Source organism: Syngnathus floridae, chromosome 7 (genome assembly GCF_059516105.1).
Source record: "Syngnathus floridae isolate MCC-2025c chromosome 7, RoL_Sflo_1.0, whole genome shotgun sequence".
Lineage (NCBI taxonomy): Eukaryota > Metazoa > Chordata > Actinopteri > Syngnathiformes > Syngnathidae > Syngnathus > Syngnathus floridae.
In genome coordinates, this window is record NC_142419.1 from 7,283,236 (window position 1) to 7,290,231 (window position 6,996).

Below are 6,996 nucleotides of genomic sequence, written 5' to 3' on the forward strand. Positions count from 1 at the left end.
TAAATGTCTGGAATCATGGTTTATCCATTATGGAACACTTAAAATTGTGGGCAAGAGGGTTTTAAAAATGTTGCCTCCCAATATATAATGCAATACTGTATTTAAGACAAGAAGCCAGTATTAATATGCTTACGTACAGTTACCTGCCACATTTGTCTATCTCCTTGTACCATTTAACCTTAATACGAAGATCAACATGTGTCCTCCAAAGGCAGGATCATTTTCTCCACACCATAAAAGGGGACACATGTAAAGACAAAATTAGAGGGAAGCATCTGTAAAAGAGCGATATGAATGATAGAAACCAAGTCCAGGCTCATGCTTTCGGGAGTGAAAAAGGGAAATGGAAAGAGTAAGAACAGCAAAGGAAAGAGAAGCCTAAGAGAGCTGAAGCTAAGTGGATTAGGATGGAAGAGAAGAGTAAGGGAGGAGAAACATCAAAGGTGCTCTTAAATATGGAAGAAGCTAAAAGCAACCATATTGGATGAAAAAGAAACTCAAGAATATACTATCACTGATCAAAATGATTGACAGTAGCGACCTACTTCAGTGACCTTTCTGCCATTAAACCTTAGCATTGTAAAATAAAACAGGTGTCGCCTTTTTATTGGCCCTTAAATATCAGAATGCATTTGAGATAATTTCATGGCTTACTACTGAAGTAAATCGTGTGCAAAGCCATGTAATTAAAAGCACTAAAAGCAGTTCATGCATTTGTTTATTGTTCTTGTTGTGATTAATTTCATGAGTATCAAATTTCAAAATCTCTTGGTAGAATGACTAACACCATCTCATATGATGCAGTTATTTCCCAACAGAACACATAGTGGTCGATCCAGAGATGACTTTTCAATGATGAATTTCTTCATCGAATAGCTGACCTAGCTGATGTTTCAAGGTCATAGAATTCGTATTTCAGTTTGTTGTGACAATGCACATGGATATGCTTCTTCTGTCCAGTCTTTCACTGCACTTTGGTTCTTTTCTGGGTACAATTACATGGTGAGAGATGAGCACTTGTGACGTGTTCATGCCAAGCTTGTGACAAGGGTTTCCTAGTGTCCGTGTAAGCCACTGCCACTTTTAGTTTGTTCTGCATTAAATGATATCTATTTCTAGTTTCTATTTGGCCACATAACCAAGTGTTCGACTTTATTCTTAGGGTCGATAATAGTGTGCCTTTTACCCAACCTAAATATCGGATCATTTTTGCAGGGTAAGGAGAAACAAGGGAGCCAGTGCTCAACCCCACTGTGTTTCTGTTTGTTGCCAATGCACACCAACTGTGTTCTATCTCTCCCAGGGAGTGCAAAATCCAATTACAAACGGAGCTGTCGAGGCCAACAATTGAAAATTTCTCTGACAGACTGGCTCAGGGAAGTGTTGAAAGTGCTCATGAGGACATATTGCAATGTAAGTCAGCATATTGGCACATTCCGCAAGTAGATGTGCTGGAATCTTGTCTGGTTCGGCAACTTTATATGGAGGGTCTGGATATGATCCATTTTTGCTTTCTGAGTCATGAAAGAAGGTTTGAATCTCAAAAGCTTATTAGTTTTTCAAACTATGCAGAAGACTGTACATGGTTAGGTACTGCTGTTTATAACTCGAGGAATTTCCTTGTAATTTGAAAGGGAGAATTCTGTTTCATTTTGTTGAGGTGATTCCATGAATCAAATTCATCCATCCATTATCTGAATCGCTTCACTGTTCTTAATTGTTGGACCAAAAAGTTTGCACAACATTTATTGATTCAGTATATAGATAAATATCAATGTTATACACACAAATACTGATCAAGAGAGGGAACTACAGAAATGTTTCTGATTTATACTAATCAGATACATTTATAATATATATACAGTATTATATATATATATATATATATATATATATATATATATATATATATATATATATATATATATATATATATATAGAAGCATATAATCACGTTTCACATTTGAGTCTGGTAAAAAGAGAGTGGATCAGATAAAAAAAAACAATAGGCAGAGGATTAGAATTGTTTCTCTCTTGAATACATGTGGGCGGAAGTGAGAGGAGGGCCTGTGGACAGAAGGGAAGACAGAGACACAGAAACCACATGAGGATGTGTTCTTCCGTCTTTTCACGAAAACGTTTTATGAAAATGTTTTTAGAAAAATCTTGTTTCTATTTTAATTCCCCTTCCTAAGAGCAGATTAAAAAACAAGCCTGTCCATTTAAAAAATGCCTCATGGTTGTTGCAACAAGGACAAAGCGGCAAGAGTGAAAGCCAACGCTTCATAAACAATGTGGCAAAAATAAACGATAATTCAGTCCAGGTCATCACCAAATCAAAGGGGTGTTTTAAATCATAACCCATCACACCCTGTCGTCTCTCTTGCTAGCATAACAAAAAGAAATTAACGGTACTGCATGAAAAATTAAAATAAAATAAAAACTGATGCAACCTCATGAATAGAACAGCAAATGTGAAAAGGATTTGAATTACACATTCCAATTGTTCATTTTTTTGGTTCTTGTTCTTTTATTTTCACTCCTCTGTTTGCTGCTCGGCTAGTCACAATCCATTTGTGTTGACGGATTGGAAGTCATGGTTTTATGTTCGTGTCGCTGGAGTGTTTAAACCTATTGATTTTGTAAGCACCAACATAATGGCGATTGTAGGATTAAAAATATTGGAAAAGGCCAGCATTTGATGCCAAGAAATTGCAGCAGTTATGGAGCAAGATTCGTTGGCATTTAGTTGTGGTTGGCCTACTGTATAGTTGAGACTGATTGAAGTAGGTCCGAGAGTGTACAAGAAATGCTTCTTATTCATTGGGGTTTTCAATTAACAAGTCATAAAAGCAGGTACACTATTTCAGGTTCAATAGTTGGTTCAATAAAATTAATCTTGCTAAATAAAAACATTTTAATTAGGTGGAAAATATTTCCATGATTTTATTCACCAAACAAATTATTTCTTTGAGTGTAGAAGGGCCAATGCTGATAATCAAATTCAGAACCTCTGACTGTGCGATTAACGACATCCTCCCTTGCCTTTGCAGATGCTCAATTCGTCAAATTATTGTTCAGGACTTTACAAGACATGTCCTTGTCATTAGTGTGACAGAAGTACTTTTGCAGGAAGATTTAGAAAACAGCAGAGCAAAATCAATGCTGAATGATTCAACTTGTTCCAATCATCTGAAGGCGAAAATAAGCTTATCAATTACAAATTAGTTTTTTCACTCAGTTCTCAAGCTAAAATAAAAGCACACCATTGCTTTTAAATATCACTGCTTGTTAACCTGTGGTCACAATCTAACAGCATGCAATTAAGTGGCTATACATTTGAATTCTGAAAAGACATAACTCATAAAAGTGTACTGACACAAGGAGGAAATGTAGTATAAAGGTGTTAATTCAATTAAATGATAATATTTAACAACACCATTACAAGTCATTTAAACTTCCCTTGTGAGCTAAGGTCATTTGCAGGTAATTCCGAAATTAGATTGCCATCAAAGTCGTGAAAATCTCCACCAATAAAGTGTGGAGTGTGTTTAGTGACTGTGAGTCAAGGCAACTGCTTGAGGCCAGATTTATCTGGCAACTGTAATGAGTGATCTCTGTGAACCAATTATACTGATGTACTCATCAATATTTAAGGCTAATCACAGTCCTTCCGGCTTCTGATCAGATACAGTAAGTAAAAATAAGCTAACAGAAGTAATTAAGTACTTCTCAAAAGACTATTTTGAGTTTCTGACACGTATGTTAATCAGGCTTGTTTATTAAATGGTCAATTATACTGTACTTTATTTTATAATACACAATCGAGTTGGATGGACGTATTGGTCCACATGGTCACTGTCCTTGCATCAAGTGAAATGGAAGAAAACTTGCCCCACTTTGATATTTAATAGCTTCTATTAAAAAGGTTTGGTTGTCATGGTACGTTTGTACAGTATAATGTCTTGTTGTTTATTAATGGCTTTTAAAAAAAATATTCTGTTGCAAAGTCTTAATGTTCTTTTCTTAATAAAGTGGTTCTCTACAAATAAAAAAGATTCTTTTTCAGGGTGTTGGGGTCTGTATGTCTATCCGCGGGAGTTCTCGTAATGTATTTATCCAGGGCACAGTCACAGGCCAAATGATTCCAACCCAAACTCATCCAAGCATGTTTTGTGCATAGCAGTCAAGATTCAAGAGTTTTTTATTCGCCATGTTTGAGCGTGCCAAACAAGGAATTTGACTTCGGTAAATCACAGCCTCTGTTCAACATTTAGGTGACAACACTCAGGACATGTGAAAAATGAAAGATATTCTCAAACATCCCCTGATCTTAAACTCCCAAGAGGGCAAGGAAAAACTCAAAACTCCAGCTAGGGGAAATGAGAAACCTTGAGAAGAGACCACAGATGGGAGGGTCCCTCTTCTAGGATGACCAGGCTGCAATGGATGCAGAGAGGACACATAGTACAAACAGTGTAGACAAAAAAGGTGTGGAAAGCGGGATGTTATTGCACAGTAATGACTCTGAGACTCGAAGAGTGGTGTGAGTTCATCAGAGCGACAGCCTGGGGGAAGAAGCTGTCTCTGTGTCTGCTGGTTTTAGTGTACAGAGCTCTATAACGGCGTCCGGAGGGGAGTGGTTCAAACAGGCTGCAACCTGGGTGCGAAGGGTCTGTTGAGATGTTACTTGCACGTTTCCTGGTCCTGGACAGGTACAAGTCTTGGATAGATGGGAGGTTGATTCCAATTATCTTTTCTGCAGTCCTTATTGTCCGTTGCAGTCTGTGCTTGTCTTGTTTGGAGGCCGATCCAAACCAGACAGTGATGGAGGTGCAGAGGACAGACTGGATGATGGCAGTGTAGAAGGTCTTCAGCAGCTCCCGCGGCAGGTTGAACTTCTTGAGCTGTCTCAGGAAGTACAGCCTCTGCTGGGCCTTCTTCCGGACAGATTCTATGTGGCCGGTCCATTTCAGGTCCCGAGAGATTGTGGTTCCCAGGAACTTGAAGGTGTCTGATGAGAGAATAGTATTACTGCGGATAGTGAGGGGTGAAAGTGGTGAAGGGCCTCGCCTGAAGTCCACTGTCATCTCCACGGTCTTGAGCGGATTCAGGTCCAGGTGGTTTTGGCTGCACCAGTGGACCAGCCGCTCCACCTCCTGTCTGTACGCAGTCTCATCACCGTTCTGGATCAGTCCGATGAGAGTGGTGTCGTCTGCATACTTCAGGAGCTTCACAGAAGAGTCACTTGCGGAGAAATCGTTGGTGTAGAGGGAGAAGAGCAGTGGGGAGAGGACGCACCCCTGAGGGGCTCCAGTATTGGTGGTCAGGGTGTCAGATGTGATGCTCCCCAGCCTCACACGCTGTCTCCTGTTGGTCAGGAAGCTGGTGATCCACTGACAGGTGGAGGCAGGCACCGCGAGCTGGATGAGCTTCTGTTGGAGGATGTCAGGAGCGATGGTGTTGAACGCCGAGCTGAAGTCCACAAACAGGATCCTGGCGTACAGTCACAGTGGAAGAGGAAAGAGCCATCCAGAAAGTCTTGGAAGCATAACACTTGATTAAGATTTGTGAGTGGAGTAGTTCAGTCTGTATAGTTTAACAGCCAGAGTTAAATTTTTAAGGAGATTAGAAATGTGTCTAATGAATAAAGCGTAAGAATACATTCTAATAAGAAAGTCATTTTGTATTTGCATTTTTATTTCTACTTTGTCATTCACCTCAAATTATTCTCCATTCGTTAGCTCTTATTTTTGAAAATTATGAACTAAAAATAGAAAGAACGTTTTGAAACGCAAGTGTAACACACCTCCGCCAAGAGCATGTGTCCAGTAAAGCAGACTGTGAGCCCTTGCCTTGCCCTGTTCAAATTTTGCAGAGGTGAAGAAAAGAGAGAAACATTTAACGGTTCATTTTTTTCCAAGCACTATTGCTGCGACAGAATTTTCTTTCCTGCAGTCCGATTCTTCCTGGTACATAAAATGAGCAGAAGACCTTCATGAGCACAAAAGCTATGGTACGCCAATAGAGGGATTATTTTTAAAGCTAATACAAGCTGTTTTTATAAGTGGTTCACTTTGCATGAAATGCAAGAGTTTTGCCTTCTCTTGGCTCATCATCGATCAGTGAGCTAACTGTGAGAAACAAAAATAATACTAAACAGTTTCCGTTGAATTTTGAATGATTAGATCATTTGTACCATAGCTGGAGTCATCCTCCTACGCTCCACATTTGCAAATAAAAACATTCAACCAGTCTAAATTTACCTGCTGCTGAGACAATTACAAAGCTGACATCCCTGCGGTAGAATTTGTTCTGCAGTTAAAATGAGCCATCTCTTTTATTCCCTTTTCTCATCAAAACAAATAAATCCACCATGACAGATAATCAAAGCAAAAAAAGATGTTTTCCTTGCTCCTTACATTTTTCCAGACTGATAAAAGCAGTATTGAAGTCAAGAGCTCGTCATGCTTATAGCACAGAAGAAGAAGGTACTCATACTACAATTAAATTATTGTTGGAGGTTATTTTTGTCCATGACTCACAGGCTAATATGTATGTTTTTGATTTTGGTGCAACATGAGAAGTTGTTGTTCCTTGATCATAATTCTTGGGATAAGCAGTGTTAATTTGTGACCTGAATTTGTCAGACAACTGCCATCTTAACGCACAACATGATTCGACTCATTAAATAATTGAAGCATCTTTAAAAATATATGAAAGCAAAAATATAGCAGCCCAACACTAAAATTATTATTTTCCCTTCTAATTAGGGATTGGCCCTCCCCCTTTAGGCTGAGTAGGGTATCATCTGGAGATATGTTTAGCCAATTTAGTTGTATGGCTTCAATTAGCTCATTGGCGGACTGGGTAGCATGTCCGCCTCACAGTTAGGAGGGTGTGGGTTCGATTCCACCTCCGGCCCTCCCTGTGTGGAGTTTGCATGTTCTCCCCGGGCCCGCGTGGGTTTTCTCCGGGCACTCCGGTTTCCTCCCA